At 48.8% G+C, this 16,287-nt stretch overlaps 1 protein-coding gene across 1 annotated transcript in view; it reads left to right on the forward strand.

The window, feature by feature from the left end:
* Nucleotides 1–1,902: 1,902 nt before the first annotated feature.
* The window catches only part of LOC142499812 (C-X-C chemokine receptor type 2-like), a 32,744-nt gene continuing 18,359 nt past the window's right edge, over nt 1,903–16,287 (forward strand). The window contains exon 1 of the mRNA XM_075609698.1: nt 1,903–2,043. The gene's annotated coding sequence lies outside the window, so the exon portion shown is untranslated. The remainder of the gene's footprint in view (nt 2,044–16,287) is intronic.

Consider the following 16,287-nt stretch of genomic DNA (forward strand, 5'->3'; position numbering starts at 1 on the left):
CAGTTCAGTAGTAACTTACTGGCACGCGAGACATATTAATACATTCCGGCACGCATGATGCTCCCAATGAGACTAAATATTACCGTGTAATACTAAAATTGAGAGATATTAATATCTGTCTCTTAGTACCTGCTAGACGTCATGTGTCTGTAATCATTATTTGCGACTCGGTCCCACAGATACACACATGTAACTTTTAGCATGTTCAGCCGAGGACATCTCATGATATTCTTATATTTAATACGGTCACTCATTCTGATACCTTCTGTAGCCGCACCCCTGGCCCCCATAAAACCCCTTGTCAAGAAATGCTTTGAAGCTGGGCCTCCTGTGTAGAGAACGTTTGTCACAGGTGCTATATTTCACACCAAATGCTCAAGACATGGGCCTAGCTGTCTCTACCAGCAATATACACTTGGCCTGCAAATGAGGTGTTAACATACAACAAACCCCCTCTGTACTTTTCACACCCAACTTCAATCAAGCCTTTTGAAGCCCAGATATTTCTGAAGACACCACACATATTTGTATTTTCCTAAACTGTAGCTCATTAACCCCTTAAGCCCCAGAGGGATTAAAAATACCCAATATTTTATGACATTATCATGACAATATGCATCTGCAATACTTTGCCCAATACCAATAATCGAGCAACTGTAACATCAGAGAATGGCAGCAAATGGTGACACCCTTTGACAGCCCTTCGGCTGTTGCCTTTAGGGTGACTCAGATGTAATGTCCCAGAGATTCTTTGGTAGAAATAAAAAAACAGCAGCATGGTGCACAGGTGCTCACGGCAGACATGCTGGAGGGAGGAGCTGGTGAACTCCAGGTGTGATGGTAGAGGACAACTTGAACCCCACACTAGCACCAACTAGTCTAGCAACAATTGGTCCTCTGAGGATATAGGGGAACCTATTAAGGGTCAGTTAGATTCTGCAATAGGGTGAGGAAGAGATGTTCAATATAGGTTAGTGACCTGGAAATACAACAATAGATGGTCTCTTCCAACCATAAAATTGCTCATGATACACTCAGAAAGATGCATTTCCCTTTATAAAAGAAAATATTATACAGGTGGGAAGCAGGGGGTCTCTGGAGCTGAACGTGTTAATTTCTGCTGCCGGGACATCTTGCCCCCGATATATATACCTCTGAAGGTTATGCTGGTATCTAACGCAGATTTAAAGGTCCCACATCACACGGGCCAACTGGAAGACTTAAGGGATGACAATGCGGCTTCCAATGGCCCGTGCTATGTGGCACTTTTAACCCATCATATTGTGTGCACAGCCGGGCCTGCCACCAGCAGCCCCTTAGAGGCACGCGACCCGGCCCCCGGAGCTAAAATGAACGCTTTTCAGCGCCGGAGAACCCCTTTAAGAAATGGTTTCAGGAAGGAAGGCTTAAGGCAGGGGTGGGCCTCTGATTGAGCCACCTGTGCTGAAGCAGGGATATCCTTAATACCTGACCGGCTGGTGGATCTTGAGGACTGGAGTGGCCCACCACTGCTCTAAAAGGTTTTCAATAGCAAAACACGACTTAATGAGCGCACGCACAATGTACAATGACATATGTAAGTAAGCGTGAATATGACAGGAATAATGAGAACCCGCGTTTCAGATCTTGATAGACAGAACATTTCCGGGAGGGGGGAGATGTCTTCCAATGTATAGTTGCCTTTTCATACCTGCAGTATGTGTGGGGGAATAGGGAAAGACAAGAGGCCAGGGCAACAGTAACAGGCGCCACCCACATACAGTACATGTATGTAAGAGCAGCTACACGGCCAAGCAGATGTGTAAACATGATAGATGTGGTGGAAGGTGGGCTAGCCACGGTGCGTGTGCGTGTGTGCGTGTGTGCACGTGTGTGTGTGTGCGAGATATGAGTGTTATTTACTTTATAAGAACCGGTATACTCACTGTATTGAAACATTCCAGGAAACCGCTATGTGCTCTAGTCTGATATAATCCTGATTCCAGTAGCCAAAGATTATTCAACAAGAAGAAAGAAATAAGACTTTTTTCAAATATCTATAAAGTATGTATAATCTAATCTATCTGTGTATCTATATATATATATCTGTGTATCTATCTATATATCTGTGTATCTATCTATAAACCTGTGTATCTATCTATATATCTGTGTATCTATATATATATATATATATATATATATATATATATATGTATCTATCTATATATCTATCTATATATCTGTGTATCTATCTATAAATATATGTATCTATCTATCTATCTATCTATCTATCTATCTATCTATCTATCTATCTATCTATCTATCTATCTATCTATCTATCTATCTATCTATCTATCTATCGCTCTATCTATCTATCTATCTATCTATCTATCTATCTCTGTGTATCTATCCATCTATCTCTGTGTATCTATCTATCTTCGTATTATTAATAAAATGCATGTTACAAATATCAGCATGAAAGCAACAAATGCAATGTATATTTAATATTTGTGTGTCTTTCCCATGCTAACGTCATTTGTATCTGGTTTTCAACCAGCAAATTTAATATATATTAAATGTGTGTTTGTCTCCCCCGTGCTGTGTGTGTCTCCCCCGTGCTGTGTGTGTGTCTCCCCCGTGCTGTGTATGTCACTCCGTGCTGTGTGTGCGTCTCCCCCGTGCGGTGTGTGTCTCCCCCGTGCTGTGTGTCTTCCCCGTGCTGTGTGGGTGTCTCCCCCGTGCTGTGTGTGTATCTCCCCCGTGCTGTGTGTGTATCTCCCCCGTGAGTATGTATCTCCCCCGTGCTGTGTGTGTGTTTCTCTCACGTGCGTGTGTATCTCCCCCGTGCTGTGTGCGTGTGTATCTCCCCCGTGCGTGTGTATCTCCCCCGTGCTGTGTGCGTGTGTATCTCCCCCGTGTGTGTGTATCTCTCCCGTGCTGTGTGTCTCTCTCCCGTGCTGTGTGTGTCTCCCCCGTGCTGTGTGTCTCTCTCCCGTGCTGTGTGTCTCCCCCGTGCAGTGTGTGTGTCTCCCCCGTGCTGTGTGTCTCCTCCGTGCTGTGTGTCTCCCCCGTGCTGTGTGTGTCTCCCCCGTGCTGTGTGTGTCTCCCCCGTGCTGTGTGTGTCTCCCCCGTGCTGTGTGTCTCCCCCGTGCTGTGTGTCTCCCCCGTGCTGTGTGTCTCCCCCGTGCTGTGTGTGTGTCACTCCGTGCTGTGTGTGTCTCCCCCGTGCTGTGTGTCTCCTCCGTGCTGTGTGTCTCCCCTGTGCTGTGTGTGTCTCCCCGTGCTGTGTGTGTCTCCCCTGTGATGTGTGTCTCCTCCGTGCTGTGTGTGTCTCCCCCGTGCTGTGTGTGTGTTTCCCCCGTGCTGTGTGTGTGTCTCCCCCATGCTGTGTGTGTGTCTCCCCCGTGCTGTGTGTGTCTCCCCCGTGCTGTGTGTGTCTCCCCCGTGCTGTGTGTGTCTCCCCCGTGCTGTGTGTGTCTCCCCCGTTATGTGTGTGTGTCTCCCCCGTGCTGTGTGTGTGTCCCCCCCGTGCTGTGTGTGTCTCCCCCGTGCCGTGTGTGTCTCCCCCGTGCTGTGTGTCTCCCCCGTGCTGTGTGTGTGTCTCCCCCGTGCCGTGTGTGTCTCCCCCGTGCTGTGTGTCTCCCCCGTGCTGTGTGTGTCTCCCACGTGCTGTGTTTGTCTCACCCCGTGCTGTGTGTGTGTCTCCCCCGTGCTGTGTGTGTCTCCCCCGTGCTGTGTGTGTGTCTCACCCCGTGCTGTGTGTGTCTCACCCCGTGCTGTGTGTGTCTCCCCCGTGCTGTGTGTGTCTCCCCCGTGCTGTGTGTCTCCCCCGTGCTGTGTGTCTCCCCCGTGCTATGTGTCTCCCCTGTGCTGTGTGTGTCTCCCCCGTACTGTGTCTCCCCCGTGCTGTGTGTGTCTCCCTCGTGCTGTGTGTCTTCCCCGTGCTGTGTGTGTCTCCCCCGTGCTATGTGTGTGTCTCCCCCGTGCTGTGTGTGTGTCTCCCCCGTGCTGTGTGTGTCTCCCCAGTGCTGTGTGTGTCTCCCCGTGCTGTGTGTGTGTCTCCCCGTGCTGTGTGTGTGTCTCCCCGTGCTGTGTGTGTGTCTCCCCGTGCTGTGTGTGTGTCTCCCCGTGCTGTGTGTGTGTCTCCCCCATGCTGTGTGTGTGTGTCACTCCATGCAGTGTGTGTGTCTCCCCCGTGCTGTGTGTTTCTCCCCCGTGCTGTGTGTGTGTCTCCCCCCGTGCTGTGTGTGTGTCTCCCCCGTGCTGTGTGTGTCTCCCCCGTGCAGTGTGTGTGTCTCCCCCGTGCAGTGTGTGTGTCTCCCCCGTGCTGTGTGTCTCCTCCGTGCTGTGTGTCTCCCCCGTGCTGTGTGTGTCTCCCCCGTGCTGTGTGTGTCTCCCCCGTGCTGTGTGTGTCTCCCCCGTGCTGTGTGTCTCCCCCGTGCTGTGTGTCTCCCCCGTGCTGTGTGTGTGTCACTCCGTGCTGTGTGTGTCTCCCCCGTGCTGTGTGTCTCCCCTGTGCTGTGTGTGTCTCCCCGTGCTGTGTGTGTGTCTCCCCTGTGATGTGTGTCTCCTCCGTGCTGTGTGTGTTTCCCCCGTGCTGTGTGTGTCTCCCCCGAGCTGTGTGTGTCTCCCCCGTGCTGTGTGTGTCTCCCCCGTTATGTGTGTGTGTCTCCCCCGCGCTGTGTGTGTGTCCCCCCCGTGCTGTGTGTGTCTCCCCCGTGCCGTGTGTGTCTCCCCCGTGCTGTGTGTCTCCCCCGTGCTGTGTGTGTCTCCCCCGTGCAGTGTGTGTGTCTCCCCCGTGCAGTGTGTGTGTCTCCCCCGTGCTGTGTGTCTCCTCCGTGCTGTGTGTCTCCCCCGTGCTGTGTGTGTCTCCCCCGTGCTGTGTGTGTCTCCCCCGTGCTGTGTGTGTCTCCCCCGTGCTGTGTGTCTCCCCCGTGCTGTGTGTCTCCCCCGTGCTGTGTGTGTGTCACTCCGTGCTGTGTGTGTCTCCCCCGTGCTGTGTGTCTCCCCTGTGCTGTGTGTGTCTCCCCGTGCTGTGTGTGTGTCTCCCCTGTGATGTGTGTCTCCTCCGTGCTGTGTGTGTTTCCCCCGTGCTGTGTGTGTCTCCCCCGTGCTGTGTGTGTCTCCCCCGTGCTGTGTGTGTCTCCCCCGTTATGTGTGTGTGTCTCCCCCGCGCTGTGTGTGTGTGTCCCCCGTGCCGTGTGTGTCTCCCCCTTGCCGTGTGTGTCTCCCCCGTGCTGTGTGTCTCCCCCGTGCTGTGTGTGTGTCTCCCCCGTGCCGTGTGTGTCTCCCCCGTGCTGTGTGTCTCCCCCGTGCTGTGTGTGTCTCCCCCGTGCTGTGTTTGTCTCACCCCGTGCTGTGTGTGTGTCTCCCCCGTGCTTTGTGTGTCTCCCCCGTGCTGTGTGTGTGTCTCCCCCATGCTGTGTGTGTGTCTCCCCCGTGCTGTGTGTGTCTCCCCCGTGCTGTGTGTGTCTCCCCCGTGCTGTGTGTGTCTCTCCCGTGCTGTGTGTCTCCCCCGTGCTGTGTGTGTCTCCCCCGTGCTGTGTGTCTCCCCCATGCTGTGTGTGTCTCCCCCGTGCTGTGTGTGTGTCTCCCCCATGCTGTGTGTGTGTCTCCCCCGTGCTGTGTGTCTCCCCGTGCTGTGTGTGTTTCTCCCCCGTGCTGTGTGTGTGTCACTCTGTGCTGTGTGTGTGTCTCCCCCATGCTGTGTGTGTGTCTCCCCCGTGCTGTGTGTGTGTCTCCCCCGTGCTGTGTGTCTCCCCCGTGCTGTGTGTCTCCCCCGTGCTGTGTGTGTCCTGCACCCCGCTTCTGCCACCCTGCCACTGCCACCCCGCTGCCGCCATTTAGCCACCACCACTAAGGTGAGTGCATTAGCGTTTATTAGTATTAGGGTTAACTTTAGGGGTTTTAGAGTAAGGGGTCCTATTAGGGGTTTAAGGTTAAGGTTAGGGGTTTTTAGTGGAAAGGGTTATTGTTAGGGGTATTAGGGTAAGGGGTTAGGGGTATTAGGGTAAAGGGTTAAGGTTAGGGGTATTAGGGTAAGGGGTTAAGGTTAGGGGTATTATTTATTTATAAAATATTTTACCAGGAAGTAATACATTGAGAGTTACCTCTCGTTTTCAAGTATGTCCTGGGCACAGAGTTAAGACAAATAATACATGTTTACAAATACAGTTACATAAATGAACAGGGTGATACATTATATACAAGACATTGCGTGCACAGTTAAAGATAATATATATTATAGGCGTATGTAACAGTTACAGACCAGATTAAAATGTGAGACAGCCTTAGATTTGAAAGAACGTAAACTGGTGGTGGATGTGAGAGTCTCTGGTAGGTTGTTCCAGTTTTGGGGTGCACGGTAAGAGAAGGAGGAACGGCCGGATACTTTGTTGAGCCTTGGGACCATGAACAGTCTTTATTAGGGTAAGGGGTTAAGGTTAGGGGTATTAGGGTAATGGGTTAAGGTTAGGGGTATTAGGGTAAGGGGTTAAGGGTATTAGGCAAAGGGGTTAAGGTTAGGGGTATTAGGGTAAGGGGTTAAGGTTAGGGTAAGGGGTTACAGTTAGGGGCTTACCTTTGAGGCAAAACTGCTGGCGGCTAAATATCCTGGTGGCCGATCGGCGGAGGCTGAATGGCGGTGGCGAGCTGTCCTAGACCGTATTTGAGATGCGTATTACAACCCCCAACACCTGGGAATAAAACACGTGTAAATCTGAGGGCTTGTGTATATGCCGGGAAGACAGCTGAGATCCGTACGAAAGGGAGAGAAAACGGTATAATACCACGAGTCATCATGCAAAGAAGGGTGGGGGGGCCGTGCTGGTCCTTACTTCCATGTAGTAACACAGGAGGGAGAGGGAGTAGGGGGTCTGATACCTTTTATTGGACCAGCAAGCAGATAACACAAGGCAAGCTTTCCCAGCGCTCAGGGTCCGGGTTACCGACGCAGGACCCTGAGATGTTGGAAAGCTTCTCTGGAAGCCGGTAGACAAATAGAAAGCTGCCAGATATCTTAATCTTTTTAAATGTATTCTGTGTTTGGTGCTCTTATTCCTGTGTTAGAGATCACTGTATTAAAATATATGTTATGTAAAGTGTTGCATATGTAGCACCTGTTCCCCCCCCCCTGCCACGGGAGATCTGGCCACTACATGGGTGTTTCCCTGGTGCTGTAGCTCACCTGCTGGTTACAGGAGGTCTGAGTTGCTCCGCGGATGTTTTGTGGGAGCGCTGCAACAGGGCAGGCTTTTCCTTCTCAGGGTGCAGCGCCTCCATCCCATGAGGATCCTGCTGGAAGCAGGGTGGTCCCCACAGGCAATTCTCCTTCACAATGACCACACATTATAGCTGGTACAACGGCATGTTTATTGGGTAGACGACAGCATGGCATCATCTCCATTCCCTGGAGCAGACCCCAGGGGCTTGAGGCCACAAGAGCCCATCCTCAGCTCCTTTACCCTCTTGCTGGGAAAAGGGTATCGCACCATACCACACAGCTCAGTCCTATTCAATTTGGTGGAGTGTCAGCTTTTATACCCGGGGGAAGGGCTTGTAACCCTGCTCCATAACAGGGCAGGACCAGGTACTGACAGGCATTACATCATACTGTACATGTGTCCCAGTCACTACCCTCCCCAGGTATGGCACTCCAACTGCCAGTATAGGCCTACCCCTGGATAAGGCAACATAGTACCCATCCAGGTTGCAACTGCAGGCTAGGCCTATCAGGATGTATAGTGTTGAGGCCAGTGGAAGGCTATAGCCAGGGGCTCTTGGCTACATATATATGGTTACACATGTAAACAAGTTAATACGAATATACAGTACATGCAAGTACAGGTGCGCACACTTGTCGCACACCTAACCGCACTTTGCAAATTTCACCCTTTTTAGTTCGACATAAAAAGTTTGCCCCGATCCAAAGGTTCGCCACAAGGTTAACGCTAAAAACTCAATGGGCACTGCACATCCGATTTATTTTCAGTAATTTTGCTTTAGAAATTCGATGAAACTTGCATTTTTTTAAAAAGTCGATGGGCTGCTATTTTCCCCACTTTAAGAAAAAGCGAAATAGCGAATTGTGAAAAAGTTGGGCCATTTCTCTGGAACTTTTCACTGCCAAAGTGTTAGCTGGTTCTTAGTTCACTCGACTCTTAGCAGCTTCTTTCTTTACATGCTAATAGCAGGTAACTTGATGGACATTGGCGCCTCCCAGTGGAGGTCTCTGACAACTGCAACATAAAACTGTAAATGACTAGGTGTAAGATGGCCAATTCTAATGTATGTATGTATGTATCAGTATATACTGTATGTATGTATGTATGTATGTATGTATCAGTATATACTGTATGTAGGTATGTATGTATCTGTATATACTGTATGTAGGTATGTATGTATGTATCTGTATATACTGTATGTATGTATGTATGTATCAGTATATACTGTATGTATGTATATACTGTATATACTGTATGTATGTATGTATGTATCTGTATATACTGTATGTATGTATGTATGTATGTATGTATGTATCAGTATATACTGTATGTAGGTATGTATGTATCTGTATATACTGTATGTAGGTATGTATGTATGTATCTGTATATACTGTATGTATGTATGTATGTATCAGTATATACTGTATGTATGTATATACTGTATATACTGTATGTATGTATGTATCTTTATATACTGTATGTATGTATGTATCTGTATATACTGTATGTAGGTATGTATGTATCTGTATATACTGTATGTAGGTATGTATGTATCTGTATATACTGTATGTAGGTATGTATGTATATCTTTATTTATATAGCACCATTAATGTACATAGCGCATCACAGCCGTCATACACGTGACAATCATATAAATAACAAATAATACAAAATAACACAATGGGAAGAAGCGCTTCAGACACAAAAGTGACATTTAGGAAAAGGAGTCCGTGCCCCGAAGAGCTTACAATCTAATCGGTAAGTCGGTGGAATGTACAGAGACAGTAGGAGGGAGTTCTGGTAAGTGTGTCTGCAGGGGACCAAGCTTTATGTATGAGGTGTATAGTATCAGCCACAGAGCTACCTGTATGCTTCGTTGAGGGGAAGGGCATTCCAGAGGTGTGGGGCAGCCAGTGAGAAAGGTTTAAGGCGGGAGACGTTAAACCTATGGGAAAAGTAGGTTTGTTTAACCTGAGAGAGTAGTACAGCGGAGATGCAAGGACCCTAACTTAAGCACTCAATACCCTAAATGAAGTATGACACTAATTAAAACTATATCTTTAATGTTTATCTAATTAAAATAATGGGATTTAAAATCCAAGAAGGAAGGACACACATATATAATCCAGAAATTGGAGTGCATCTCCGCTGTTCTACTGATTCACTACCCTCAGCACCTTACCCCTATACATATCTTGTTTAAACTAGCAGTAGCGGGGTTCACCTACTATTAATTCATTAACCTGAGAGAGGGCAGAGTTGAAACAGGACAGCTTAAATTTGTAGTGAAGGAAGTCTGCGAGCGTGTGAGATTTCCTCCAGAGGCGTTCAGAGGAACGAGTGTAGGATCGCAGCATGCGCGTGTGGGAATGTAGCCAGGGTCTGGGGTTAGAAGGGCGAGAACGGCAGAGAGAAAGTGGGGCATGTAGATCAAGAGAGGAGGACAGGGCGGAGTTGTAGTTCCTGACAGAGATTGTGAGGGTCTGGAGTAGAGCTGAGAGAGGAGAGGGAGGAGCGTAAAGTGGGGAACATAAGATGCATCATTGTCTGCTATGTTCATGATAAAAGTTAATTCATCCGAGTGGAAAGGAATATAATGCAATCTCCTTTATTTTCCCCCAAAATCCCCCTGTTGGAAATTTACATATATCTTTCAGTTATTTCAGTTTTGTCATAAATAATGGGTAGAGGCAGGGATGGAAGTGTGATTGTAACGGGGGGTACACAGTACTACTACTTGTTCTGTTACCCACAGCTCCAATTTGTATATTGTATCATTTGATTTATGTAGCACAAACAGTGTATGCGGCACTTTACAGCATATAACAATACAGGGAAAACAAAGTACAAACCATGGGAATAATAGCATCAAGTAAATGGTAACATAAGGCAAAGGGAGACTCTGCCCGGAAGAACTTACAATCTAAAAGATTTACACACGCAGTAGGCATAAAAAGGCATTAATTAAAAGTAAAGTCAGGGAGGTCAGGTGTGTATAGAGTGAGTAGTTATGAGATGAGAGATGGAAAGGGAAGGTGCTGAACGGATGCTAAGTGGAAGAGAAGCCCATAAGTAGGTAGAGATGAGTGAAACATGGGTAAGATTGGAGAGAGCTGCAGAAGTAAAAGGTGCAAAGATGAGATACCCTTGGATGGAGCGTAGGAGCAGAGTAGGGGTGTAATTAGAGATCAGAGCTGAGATACAGCCTTACAGGAAATGAGGAGAATGTAGTAGTTTAGATAAACAGGAAGCCAGCTGAGATATTTCAGGAGGTCAGAAGCAGATACACGTCTCAAAGAGCAGGAGATCATTTGAGCTGCAGCATTTTGAATAGATAGAGACATGTGTGAGACAGGATGGCCAGACTAAAGAATGTTGCAGTAGTCAATACGGGAGAGAGTGAGGGCACGCATTAGTGTTGTAGTAGTCAAGGAACAGAGGAAGAGGCGTATCTTAGCAATGTCGTGGAGAAAGAAACGTCACGATTTAGTAGTAGCATTTATATGAGGGGAGAAAGGGAGGGAGGAGTTGAATGTGACTCAGAGACAGCACACTGCAAAGGGGTGTTACTGACTGTAATGGAGAAGGGAACAATGGGGCCTGGTTGGGGATAGAGTAGGAGAAGCTAGATATGTCTTAGATTGTGGCAACAGAGGGCCATCCAGGCAGAGATTGCTGATCCGAAATCTGTGATTGGACTGCCGGTGTAAGGTCAGGTGCAGGTGGATATAGTTATGTCATTAGCATAGAGATAGGTGAAGCCAAAGGTATTAATGAGATCACCCATTGAGGGCGTATATATATATATATATATAGAGAATAGTAGGAGTGTGGCAGTGAGGGGGTTAATTGGCAGGGTGCTGGGCTGTTGGGAGCACAGCACAAGCGTACTGCAGTGAGTGCTGATTAGGCACTGGCATAAAAAGACAGAGAACAGCACAGAGTGATCAACCCTTGAGAGAGAATGCCTAGGGAAACTCTGCCAAACTGATTATAGATCTAGAGAGGACTGGAAACCACTGATGTGAGTAAGGCTCAGACAGATTATTTAGGCAGGACATGCAAGGTAACACAAGCCGCATCATTTTATTTTTAGTTTTTGAGTTTTGTAAATATGTTTGTGCTGCAATAAAGGCTGCTCTGAAGAGAAGCTCATTTTAGGCCACTGCATCTACAACACAACCTTGAATACACTCAGTTACAGTTGGTGTTTGAAGTGGGATAGAGCATTGCAAAGAGAGTAGAACAGTGGCATTGTGCATGGGTGCACATTTTCTGTCTGGAGAGCCAACCAACAGGAGGCATGAGCGCCCATAAGAATGTATCCAGTCCAATCCTGCCATCTACTAAACCTCAGGCAGATAGGAGCCCCCAGCTGAGGAAGGATTCAGCTTTTCCTGGACTTGGACCCCATTGCTGGAAGTGCTCAGAATGAGTAATTCGCCAGTCTAAGCCCCGATCGCCAATACTAGTCCCAGACTGGATAAATGAGCTGTATGCTTCTGGATAAGTGGTCACCAGAGCGGACCGAACATATATTCACAAAGATCTGGTTCCAGTTATTGACCCTAAGGCTGCGCTTATAGTGCCGGCAATGAAACGTCGCGGCAAAACAAATGTATTGACGCCTTTCGCGTGCGCTTATAGTAGAAGCGATGCGACGGAGTGACGGCTTGGGCGCGATTGCTGGAAGTCAAGTCAGTTTGATTTTTCCAGCGACCGCAGCGTGACATCACCGTTGCCGGCGACGGCACTATAAGCGCAGCCTAATGTGTGTGGGGTATACAGTGCACATTCCTATGGCAGGACATTTGAGCCAGGACAAGACGCTGGGTTGAACCCTTTCCAGATTGTACCCACTTAGCCCACCATGCCTGCCCATTTTCCCAACTGCTGTTAAACCCCAGACCTTATTTTCAGCTGCGCTCCCCCCCCCCCTGCTCATGCCCCCCTCCTTACCTTGTCTTCGGCGTCAAATGATGCAGCGGGATCACATGACATCACGTTGCCATGGCAATGCATCGCCGAAGGCAAGGTAAGGGACATTGCAGAGGCCTCACGTGATCCCTCGGGAAGGAATTGAAATGCCTTGGTGGAGGAGCGCAGGACCTCTGCAACCGCCACGCACCCCCTGAAAAATCTGCACCCCCAGTTTGCGCACCCCTACCCTATTTGATCATTGACTTTCCATTGTATTCTGGATAACCTTATTTCTATCCCAAACATGTTTGCCTTCCCTTAACGTATTAGCCCCTACCAACTCTGTTAGGAGCCTATAACGGGAGTATATAATTCCTCAGTTGCCCCCACAACACTGTCAATGATTACCGATCTCTTTTGCACCTCACTGAACACAATTTACCCGGCGGTCAATATTACAGCGTTTTAAGCAGTAAGTTATAGAACCTACTTAGAATAGCTTGTATCCTAAATATATGAATACAACACAGAAGAATCGTGATCATTGTTTATTCGACAGATTTATATTGATTGAAAACCACTGCTAACAATCACCTAGATAAGTAATTTTCACCAATGGTTTCCACGGGCACCCCTCAAGGTTCTATGGGTACACATCAAAGGTTCCCTGGGCTCACCTCAAGGGTTCTGTGGGCACACCTCAAGGATTCCCTGGGCACACCTCAAGGATTCCCTGGGCACACCTCAAGAGTTCCATGGGCACACCTCAAGAGTTCCCTGGGCTCACCTCAAGGGTTCCCTGGGCTCACCTCAAGGGTTCTGTGGGCACACCTCAAGGATTCCCTGGGCACACCTCAAGAGTTCCATGGGCACACCTCAAGAGTTCCGTGGCCAACAGGGTGGGAGGGGGGCAGGGCTGGGACAACTGTCCCAACTGTTGCAGACCCTGTGGCTCAGCATCTCCCCGGATCCCAAGCAGTGGCATGGTGGCGGCTCTCCGACATTCACTTCAATCACCTCACTCCTACGGTCAGACCGGAAGTTGGGTTCGACCAGAGGAGGGAGCAGCGTAGTATGGGAGTAAAGGTAGGTGTGTGTATGTGTGTGTGTAAGTGTGAGAGGGGGGAGTGGAGGAGGGGAAGAGAGAGGAGGGGGGAGTGGAGGATGGGAAGAGAGGGGGGAGCGTCAGAGAGGAAGAGAGAGAGAGGGGAAAAGAGACTGGGGAGTGTCAGAGGGGAAGAGAGACAGGGAAGAGAGCAGCGGGGTGTGGGAGGGGAAGAGAGAGAGTGGGTGAGTGTAAGAGGGGGGAGTGTCAGAAGGGAAGGGAGGGGGGTGTGACGGTGAAGGGGTACCCAGGCCCTTAATAAAGGTATTTGTCCTGGCTGGGTGCCCGTGAGCCATATGGGGGAATTGTAAAATGTCAGCTCTGCAACCCAATCATGGCAGAAACACTGTGTTTTGTGATTAAGTGGAAAAGTGGACATCACCTACTGCTTCTGATTCCTGCTTTTGATCTACGTTGGAAAAGAGGATATCATCTATCCTAGACTGCACATCTCAACACTTAACTATTGCTGTGATGCCGCCTTTATTTTTTATATTTGCTGCAACCGCACTTATTTTCAAATTATGCACTTCCTTCCACCAGTCTCCTTATGTCTCTAACTCTATTCATATATCTCCATCTCTCCTTTCTTCCCCACTTCTCAGTTCACATGAACTCCTTTCTTACCTGCGTCCTCTGTCACCACACAGCTATACCTCCTGCACTAAAACACACCCCTATAAATCATCCTCACACATCCTCTTTCTATCCATGCTTCTACTCCTTGCTTCTGGGGATATCTCTCCCAATCCTGGTCCCTGCTTTATTTCTACTTGCTCTCGTCCTCGCCTCCCACATACAACTTCTACTCCTTCTGGTGTTAACCCCTCCAACCTCATACCCATCCCCTGCCACCCTCCCTCCTCTCTCCCTTTCTCCTGTGCCCTTTGGAATGCTCGCTCCCTCTCTAACAAGTTCCTCTCTGTGCATGACTTCTTTCTCTCTCACTCCCTGCTTCTCTTTGCTATAACTGAGACCTGGCTCACTCAGTCTGACTCTGCTCTGGAAGCTGCCCTCTCTTATGGTGGCCTTTCCTTCTCCCACACTCCGCGCCTTGATGGCAGGGGTGGAGGTGTGGGGCTCCTGCTCTCCTCTCTCTGCCGTTACCGAACTATTCCTATTCCCCCCTCTCTTGCCTTTCCCTCCTTTGAGGTTCACACTGTCCAGATCTTCTCTCCTCTCCCTGTTCATGTGGCGGTCATGTATCGCCCACCTACCTCTACTCATCCCCCTTCTGCCTTTCTCTCTCACTTTGAATCCTGGCTCTCTTTCTTCCTCTCCTCAGACTCCCCTGTTCTTCTCCTTGGGGACTTCAATTGCCACATTGATGACCCCTCTCTCCCTTGGGCTTCCCGCTTTCTTTCTCTAACCTCTTCTTTTGGCCTTCAACAGTGGACTGCAGCCAGCACCCACAAGGATGGCCACTACTTAGACCTGGTTTTCACTAAAAACTTCTCTCTCTCTGATTTCTCCATTTCCCCTTTTCCTCTCTCTGACCATCACCTCATCTCATTCTCTCTATCTCGCTTCTCCCCTTCTCCACCTCCATCTACCCCCCGGTTCTGCAGAAGCCTGCGCTCTATTCACTTACCTGACTTTGAGTCCACGTTACACTCCTCCCTCTCCTCTCTAAGCTCTGCTACAGACCCTGACAAACTGGTCAGGAACTACAACTCTGCCTTGTCCTCCTCTCTTGATCTACATGCCCCGCTTTCTCTCTGCCGCACTCGCCCTTTTAACCCTAGACCCTGGTTAAATTCCCACACGCGCATGCTGCGTTCCTCCACTCGTTCCTCTGAACGCCTCTGGAGGAAATCTCATACTCGCGCAGACTTCCTTCACTACAAATTTATGCTATCCTGTTTCAACTCTGCCCTCTCGCAAGCTAAACAAGCCTACTTTTCTTCACTAATCAACATGCACAAGTCTAACCCACGCCGACTGTTCTCTGTCTTTGATACTCTACTCAAACCACCCTCAGCTTCCTCTCCTTCCTCCATCTCCGCTCAGGACTTTGCTGTCTATTTTAAGGAAAAGGTGGAATCCATACGTCAGAACATCCCCTCTGTTTCTTCCTCCCATCCTACACTTCTTCCTAACTCTCCTCCTGCCTTCCTTGACTCTTTTTCCACTGTCTCAGAGGAGGATGTGTCGTTGTTGATCGCCTCTTCTACCTCTACCACTTGCCCTCTTGACCCCATTCCCTCCCATCTCCTAAAACCTCTTGCTCCTACTATAATCCCTACGCTCACGCACATTTTTAACTCCTCCCTCTGCTCTGGAACCTTTCCATCCTCCTTCAAACATGCAACAGTCATACCATTACTCAAAAACAGCAAGCTTGACCCTACCTGTCTTTCTAACTATCGGCCTGTCTCCCTCCTGCCTTTTGCCTCTAAACTCCTTGAACGTCTTGTATTCGCTCGCTTGCTCCATTTTCTCAACACCTATTCTCTCCTAGACCCTCTACAATCTGGCTTCCGTAATGCTCACTCCACGGAAACAGCCCTCACTAAAATAACTGACGACCTCCATGCTGCCAAAGACAGAGGTCATTACACTCTGCTCATATTACTCGACCTCTCTGCAGCATTTGACACAGTGGACCACCCTCTTCTCCTTCACATTCTCCATACTCTTGGCATTCGGAACAAAGCTCTATCCTGGATCTCATCCTACCTCTCCCATCGTACTGTCAGTGTCTCTTCTGCTAACACCTCCTCCTCCTCTATTGATCTCTCTGTGGGGGTACCCCAGGGCTCTGTCCTGGGACCCCTTCTCTTTTCTCTCTACACACTCTCTCTAGGTGACCTAATCACATCTTTTGGGTTTAATTATCACCTCTATGCTGACGACACACAAATATATTTCTCAACACCCGACCTTACACCTACTGTACAAACCAAAGTTTCTGAATGTCTCTCTGCTATATCATCCTGGATGGCCCTCCGCCACCTTAAACTCAACATGGCTAAAACAGAGCTCCTCATACTTCCTCCCAAACCTGGCCCTACTACCTCCTTCCACATTACTGTTGGAACTACGATCATTCACCCAGTA

This window comes from Ascaphus truei, chromosome 7 (assembly GCF_040206685.1).
Source record: "Ascaphus truei isolate aAscTru1 chromosome 7, aAscTru1.hap1, whole genome shotgun sequence".
NCBI lineage: Eukaryota > Metazoa > Chordata > Amphibia > Anura > Ascaphidae > Ascaphus > Ascaphus truei.